Source organism: Bactrocera tryoni, unplaced genomic scaffold, assembly GCF_016617805.1.
Source record: "Bactrocera tryoni isolate S06 unplaced genomic scaffold, CSIRO_BtryS06_freeze2 scaffold_25, whole genome shotgun sequence".
In the NCBI taxonomy this organism is placed as follows: Eukaryota; Metazoa; Arthropoda; class Insecta; order Diptera; family Tephritidae; genus Bactrocera; species Bactrocera tryoni.
Genome location: NW_024395977.1, coordinates 25507586 through 25516104, shown reverse-complemented (window position 1 = coordinate 25516104; position 8519 = coordinate 25507586). Strand labels below are relative to the sequence as shown.

The 8519-nt window shown below is 32.9% G+C and overlaps 1 pseudogene; it reads left to right on the top strand.

The window, feature by feature from the left end:
- Positions 1-5853: 5853 nt before the first annotated feature.
- On the top strand, positions 5854-6970 carry LOC120780889 (annotated as a pseudogene).
- The last annotated feature ends 1549 nt before the right edge of the window (positions 6971-8519 follow it).

The window sequence follows — 8519 nt, the reverse complement described above, 5'->3', positions numbered from 1 at the left end:
CAGCAGCCTATTCTTTTGCAAAGTTTAACAATAACTAAGAAGAAGTGGCAACATCTGCAGGACCTAGAAGCTTTAATTCCAGCAGACTGTTATACTTTTATGATAATATACCTTTTGAATAATTAGTTATTTAATAAATAATAATTAAACGTTATCCTCATTTTTTAGCTTGAAATATTTAAATTTTTTCTAGTACTTATGTACATATTAATAATAAAAATAACATGAAATATGAAAAACTTGCAACTGCTTTTATTTAAAATTAAAAAAAAAGTATTAATTTTAAAATTTTTAATTTTTATACAAATTTAGATTGATCATACGTTATTTTGTTTCTGAAATGAAAATTCAAAATAACGTAAGACCCCTACTATAAAATTTGCTTAATTTTTTTATTATTTTTTTCTAAAATTTACTTATAGGTTCATGTTAATTCAGATTTGAAAATTGTGTTTCAATATCTCAAGTGGTTTTCTTTTTATACGGTTTTTTGCTTCTCCTGTAAACCTACGAAAAGTGATGTTACGTTATTTTGCATTTCAGGTGACGATATGTAGATCACCACACACCAACTAGACACTGCGTACGCTGCACTATGCTTTCGTGCGCCCATTCTCTTAGCAGTTTGAGCACTGTCCTGCACCATTTCAGATATTTTAATTTGTAAATCGGGAGTGTTTAATTTTCCTTTAGGTGGTTAGAATTTGGCATCAATTCTATTTTGAACATTGGTTGTGTGACTTTATTTCTGTTAAAAATAGTTACAACTGATTTAGTACTAAAACCACATTCGAGTGCTTCTTTAACATCGTTGGAGTCTACCGGAGTCTTTATACCTTTTATGACAACTACTAGGCCTTTAGACCTTTCAGTTGATAAAAGTTGTAATTTCTCGTAATTTTTGCTATTACTTGACAAGTATTTTACAGCATCCATGCAAAATTTTTCAGTGTATGTTAGAATTTTTGTTTCAACTACGTTACCTTTTTTCAATGGCACAATGTAAAATTGTTTGTTCCTATTATATTGCTTAGTTTGGAGAGGTTTGGCATTCCCAACCCTTCGAACCATCGTTAGGCTCTTTGCTCAGTAAAGCAAACCTGTTTCCATTAAGAATTTCTGGCTTTGTACCATTTGGCGTGCCTGGTTGCATTTTTTGGTTTTGACCGCTGAAACTGGAGAAAGCATTAAAGGAATGCCTACGGCTTTGCTGGTAAGGCTATTTGCAGAGAACGTATAATGTAGAGAAGGTTCAATTGCGGACAAATGTGTGAACTGTCAAGAGCTAACAAAACCTATTGGTGGATTTTACTACACTTGGCTCGGAAGGAGCAATTTTAACAGAGTTGAGAGAACGGAGCTGAGCATTGAATGAAAATTATGCTCAGAGGCTTGCTTTGATACTACAGCCGGATGTCAGTCTCTTTGCATATACATACGTTTAAATGGAAATATATTTGCTGATATGAATTTCGTTTTGGAATTTATGGGTAAATTTTTGAATAGCATCCCCCGATTTTGGGGTTAAACGGGGTATGTACGGATAGAGGAGGTCCTCTAGATTAAGAAAGTATATATATATAATTGCCACTGACTTATGGCTTTTGAGGTATTTGCATTTAAAGTTCAAAAATTCGACTATTTAGAACGAGTGTTTCTCCGATTTATAATGATAATTTACACTTAAATTTTTATCTTTATATCCACTAATACTTCACTAATTCGTTTCAATTAATTTATTTTATATTATGTAGTGCAAAAATAACTTGTATTAAATATCTAACTTTTTTCAATTATTTTTGATCACACAATAACAAAAGGGTTGCATTCTAACTAATAATCAGTGTTACCTTTCGTACATATTTCACAGAAGAACCAAAAGAAATAAAGAAAACGAATAATACCCCAATGACAGGAAATAAATAACACATTGGTTTTTCGCATAGAATTCCTTTCTTAATTGGCGGACTTCGGCTGCGCTTCAAAAGAATTTATTAAGATAATAAAAGTAGCGAAAGATTTTACATTACTCATAACACGATAAGGAATTTTGTATTGACGTCATAATCACTCTGTTGTCTTATTTTTATTCCATTACAAAATATGGTAACACAAAATTTTTGCTTGTTTGCAACCATTTTCTTATTGAATAAATGGATTTCACTAAAGCCTAATATGGAATTAAAGTTATTATTACACTATTTAATATAAAATAAATGATTAGAAACGAATTAGTGAAGTGTTAGCGAATATAAAATTTAAAAATATTATTGTAAAATTCATTAAAAATAGGAGAAACACGCATTTTAAATAATTGATTTTTTGAATTTTAAAACAAAAATCTTAAAAACCGTAAGTCAGTGGCAACTATATATATTTTTTTTCTTAATCTGGAGGTATTCCCGATTAAAAATTCAGAAATTTGTATTAATAACACTTATTATTTCACAATGTTTCACATTTTTCACTTTGTATATTTAAATAGTAAATTAGTAATATTCATATTAAAAAGTAAAACTCTATGATAATATTATAAAATGTACATATATCATATCGGGGTGACTTAAAGTGTGTTAAATGCAGCGTTTGAAAAACTACGCTACTCTCGTAGCATTTCATTTTACTCTTGCTACCGCTCTCACTTTGTCGGGAGCCACAGCGTAGCCTTAGTATAACAATGTAAAGTTTGTGTTCTACTCTGCTCCGAGTTTTGTTAGGTAAAAAACTATAGCTGGAGCGGGAGCAAAAAATTAAATTCTGCGCTATGCTCTGGCGTAGCGGTAGCAAAAAATGGGGACAGCTCCCGAATGTGTTTGTTGTTGTTTTTTTTCTTTTTTTGCTATTTTCTGGCATTTACAAGTATGGTACAAGTTGGTATATAAAAGAAAGTCGTTTATAACTCAAGAACGGCTGAACCGATTTGGCTTAAAATTGGTGGGGAGGTAGTTTAGAAGCAGGGTAAGGACATATGATACATTTTATCTCTTTATATTTCAATACAGCTCATAAATACCAAAATTATATTTCAAATCATAAGCATTTGTTCAAAATTTATGCAAGAATCATTTGAAAATTTTAGTAATTCAAAAATAGAAAGAAATAAGTAAAAATTTTCATTTCCAAACATGCTTAGTATATGGGTTATACTGATTTTGCTTCTTAACCAGGTAGTTTTTTTTTAAGACGAGCTCGTCCGATATATTTAATATCATAACAAAAAATGGCATTGGAATTTTCATCGTCAAGGCACTGCGGATACTTTGCTAGATTATTGGTCAAGGACACAAATGCATTCATAACAAACCAAACGCGATATCTAACATAAAGATATAACGGAATAATGGGAGTGTTGATAAAAAGGTTTATTATAATTTTAGATATACAGAAATCTTTTCGATTCTTTGCAATATACATTGAAGTATGTATATGCGTACAATTTCAAACTGATTCTTCCTAAAAAATTATAAAATTACTAAATATTGGGAATGGTAGAATAGAACTGCAAATACGCGGTGGATTAAAACTGGTAATGGTAATCAGTAGATGAATATTAACCACGTGTATTCCAAAAGATAAAGGCGAGGTATCTAAACCTGATTTTTCCACGAAATTCGCATTTTTTTGTACAACTGACAAGAGCTACAGCGTCTAAAGTCAAAGCGATGCCATAAAATACCTCTGATCTGTAGGAATTTAAAGATAAAAAACCAAGATTGTAGTGTATTTTCTATGGAAAATTTTTACATGCCTCGGGCCAGTTCTTAATGTTAATATGTAGGGCTAAAATTTTCAGGGAATTTTTTGGGGTATTTCCAAGGAAATTTCGTGACGGGACCGAACAAAATTAATAATTCAAAAAAATAAAAACACCCTAATGTATATAAAAAGGGGGAAAGTATATGTAGTTAAAATTAATTTCGAAAATTCATAGTAATTGAGTATTGTAATACATTTGAAATAGATGATGTTCTTGGTAAAATAAAAATGGTAAATATTTTACATAATAAAAAAAATTTTATAATTTATTCAATTATTATCTAATTCACTTTATTAATATATTTGATTTTAGATTTATAAAGGCACTTGACGCAACAAGTGCCAAAATGATTTGCATAACATTGTTTTGTTTGAATTATTCAATTAATTCAAATATTATGCCAGAAAATAGCAAAAAGAAAAAAAAACAACAAACACATGCGGGAGCTGTAGCACATGAAAATCTTCATTTGCTCTGCTGTGCTACCGCTCCCAATTTTTTGCTACCGCTACGCCAGAGCATAGCGCAGAACTTAATTTTTGCTCCCGCTCCAGCTATAGTTTTTTACCTAACAAAACTCGGAGCAGAGTAGAGCACATACTTTACATTGTTATGCTAAAGCTACGCTGTGGCTCCCGACAAAGTGAGAGCGGTAGCGATAGCATAGCAATAATTTTAGAAATTTTGCTGCTACGCAGTAGTAAATGAGAACCCTGGTTAAATGTAGTGAAATAGCTGGTTGAAATGTTTGATTTTTGAGAGTTTTTGAACTTTAAAGTCGAATATCTCGTAAACTAAGCAACTTCCTCTTTCCAACGGTACCTTCAGATCGCGGCGCCAAAGAAATCGGAATTATGTAAACGGTTTAACTAAATTTTTTCACGTTTTATCTTCGTATATCCAAATACAAACATATGCTCTTAAAGGCACGATTATGATTTTTTTGGCGCTGCAATTTGTAGGTATGGGCGGTTAGGGGAGGTCCTCTTCTTCTTCTTAATTGGCGCAGACACCGCTTACGCGATTATAGCCGAGTTAACAACAGCGCGCCAGTCGTTTCTTCTTTTCGCTACGTGGCGCCAATTGGATATTCCAAGCGTAGCCAGGTCCTTCTCCACCTGGTCCTTCCAACGGAGTGGAGGTCTTCCTCTTCCTCTGCTTCCCCCGGCGGGTACAGCGTCGAATACTTTCAGAGCTGGAGTGTTTTCGTCTATTCGGACAACATGACCTAGCCAGCGTAGCCGCTGTCTTTTAACTCGCTGAACTATGTCAATGTCATCGTATATCTCATACAGCTCATCGTTCCATCGAATGCGATATTCGCCGTGGCCAACGCGCAAAGGACCATAAATCTTTCGCAAAACTTTTCTCTCGAAAACTCGCAACGTCGACTCATCAGTTGTTGACAACGTCCAAGCCTCTGCACCATATAGCAGGACGGTAATTATGAGTGACTTATAGAGGGGAGGTCCTCAGGATTAAGAAATATACATGTAAATACCTCAGACTTCTCGTTTTTGAGATATTTCATATAAAGAAAATAACATTCACAGTTTATGTGTTTACATTCATGACAAATACCTTTGTTGCCACATAATGTGTTGTTGGTAGAAAATCCGAGCTGTGCCGAAAAAAAACAAATGAACGGCCGCCGAATGTCACCGCTTCCCTTGCTGTTATAACAGCTTCGCCTATAAGCCATGTAAGCCTATACATATGTGTGTTTGTGTGTGAGCTTGCAAATACTTAAGCGAATCGTACTTAAAACAGTGGTTTCTATGTATTTAATTAATGGGCACTTAACCGGGATTGACTGTACACATAAATCAGAAGAATATAGAATTGGGGTACTCACAACGTGTCTTAAAGCATCGTAAAATCATAAAATCATAAGTTTTTATGCTAGTAAAAAAATTTGTTGTTGGATTGCATACTAAAATAAGTTTACGCAAATACAACTCTGAACGGTATGCATTCGGTTCGTCATTACTGATCAGCTGATTTCTGTTTACATCAGTTTGCTTTTGTGTTGTGGTTACATTTGTGTTTAAATTTAAATTTCTTTCAATTTTCTTTTGTCAAGGGTTTTCAGAATAATGGAGCAATCTAATGTTATACAGGTAATATAAAAATTCATAATACATACAATTTAACTAATTAAATGCGCTTTTAGACAAAAGCAAAGCGGGTGCGTTCCAACCAAAGGCATTGACACAAAACAGGGATTTTGAGGTAAATCTATTAATTAAAATACAACTAAGAAGTAATCTATTATAATTTTAATGATAGAAGCCAACGTCTCAAATGTATTATAGACGATTTTCAAAGGAGAGCAACATTGCGGTGGACTGGAAACTGACACGCTCGAAGGTTCGTTATATGCGTACAACATATAACAAAGCAAAAGCATGGGAAGGCTCGACGGGTGCAGAGAGAATGGAAGGCGAAACTATGAAGGGTAAGATTTTGTTTTGTAAATAAAACTAAATTTTCACAGTTTCTGCGTGCGTATAGAAGTGAAGCAAATAGTATGGAGAACAATTGCGAATTTGTGTAAATGGTTCAAACCATAAAATGAAGCGGAACGACTAGTAAATCGCATCAGAACTTGAGAATTTAAATGTTATTCATTCTTCTAGTGGTACTTAGAATAACTAGACATTTTTATTTCAGCCACTTTACTTAAAATGTGTACATTTTTTTATGAAATGGATGAAATTTTCGGCGGTAGAGTGGTTGAGTCAGCTGTAAAAAACGACAGTTTGGAGAACAACGAAGACTATTCGGAAGTAGACTTCAACGAGTCAGCGTCTTTTGCGGCTATATGCGAAAGCGAATGCATAAATAAGACAATTCGTAAACGAATATATTCCAGAACTGCGGCATCAGATATTCTGCAATTTCAGTCTGAAATGATACAGCTGAAAAAGCAGAAAATCGAGCAAGAAATGAGTTTTAAGGAGAAAGAGATGGAATTAAGAGAAAGAGAATTGATGGTTAAAGAAAAAGAAGTGGAGTTAAGGGAAAAGCGAGAATTATTACTAAAAGACAAAGAAATGGATATGAAACTAGAAGGATTGGAAAGTAATGAAAAATTAAAAATAATGGAAATGCAAATGAAAGAAAGATTGGTAATGGAGGAATTGAAACACAAATACATATAAGTGGAAGAACTGGAAGAAGTGGTGCAAGAGAATTTTAAATTACGTGAAGTGAATTAATGTACGTGAAGTTTATTTTTAATAATTACTTTTTATATTAATTTTTAAATTAAAAAAAAAAACACATTTTTATATATGAATACTAATACTAATGAATAGTAAATATACGTTTAAATAAGTATTTAAGTTAATCTATGATTTTGTATGAAGTCAAGAAGGCTAGATCTTGTGTTACTTCCAGGTGGTAAGCTATATTGAGGTGGATTAGTTTCAACGCTTTCTTCGTTTTCAATTTGGAAATTGATTAGCATACGAGTATTATGGAGAGTGCAGCATTATTATTATTATTTTTATTTTGCTCATTTATCATTCTAAACTTCAATTTTTTCAACCTACCGAATTTTTATTTTAAAATGGCAAAACAGTTTTTAATTCGCACACGATATTTTGAAAAGTACTTATTGAAACTTTCTCTTTCTTCCGTAGTGTAGCCCGTAATATTTTGTCTGAACGGTGTCAATAAAAATTGCTTGAGTGGATAGGCGCTATCTCCAGCAATCCACTGAGAGTTAGATTAAAATCATTGAGGATGTTTTGCAAGAGGGCTTTTCAAGAAGATTTTGGCGTCATCAACACTTCCAGGGTATCCTATTGAGACTTGTCTTATCAGAAACACATACACAAACAGCTTGCATTTTGATAGCATATTGGCGTTTTCTTGAATAAAAAAGTTCATGGCTTCAGCCAACTTTAATTCGGATCCATCAATATATCCTATACAACCTGGCATCTCTTTCCGCGTTGCAGTAACAATTTCCAAACGTTTATTTTCATTTGGCCAAAACAGAAACTTCTCTTTTAATTTCAATATTGCTTTAAATACGCGCTTAGTTATATTTTGAATAGTGCCCCCATCACCCACGCCAATCAATGAAGCAACCTTTCGTATAGATAATCCATCTCCTGAATATCCCAACCTAAATAGCACTATTTTTAATTGTAGATCTAAAGGAAGTTATGCTCCACTAGAATTTGTGTTAAATATACTATCGTCCTTTATATAATCTAGTATGCGGCGAAATTCGTCCGGGAGAACACGAATCATTTCGTTGAAACGGCTGTCATCAAAGTTCAAATGTCGCCATTGGGATGACTTTGGTATTCCGAGATGAACACTTCTACGAGTGTTTAATAAAGAAGGTAAACTCAACTCTTCGTCGTCTCCTGGAAATTAATTTTTACGTAAATAAATATCAAAGTGAGACTTGCTTATAATGGTAAAACCCACTTGAGTCAAGTATCATCAGGTTTAATGCCTGATTCTTGCACAGCGCATCCATTATTTTAAAATTTTCACCTCTCCTTGGCATTTTGACTGCGAAATACTTATTTTTTCAAATATTGTAATATACGTTTTTTCAATCAGCTGATTGATAAGTGATTTACGACAACAAATTTATAACCACGTGTTCACAACCATTGTATTTTGTCTTTATTTTTGTTTATGACTTATAACTTTATGACACGTTGTGAGTACCCCAAATATTTTCTTTGAAACATTTCTTGGATTGAAAATCGAGAAATGAACTATTTTGTATATT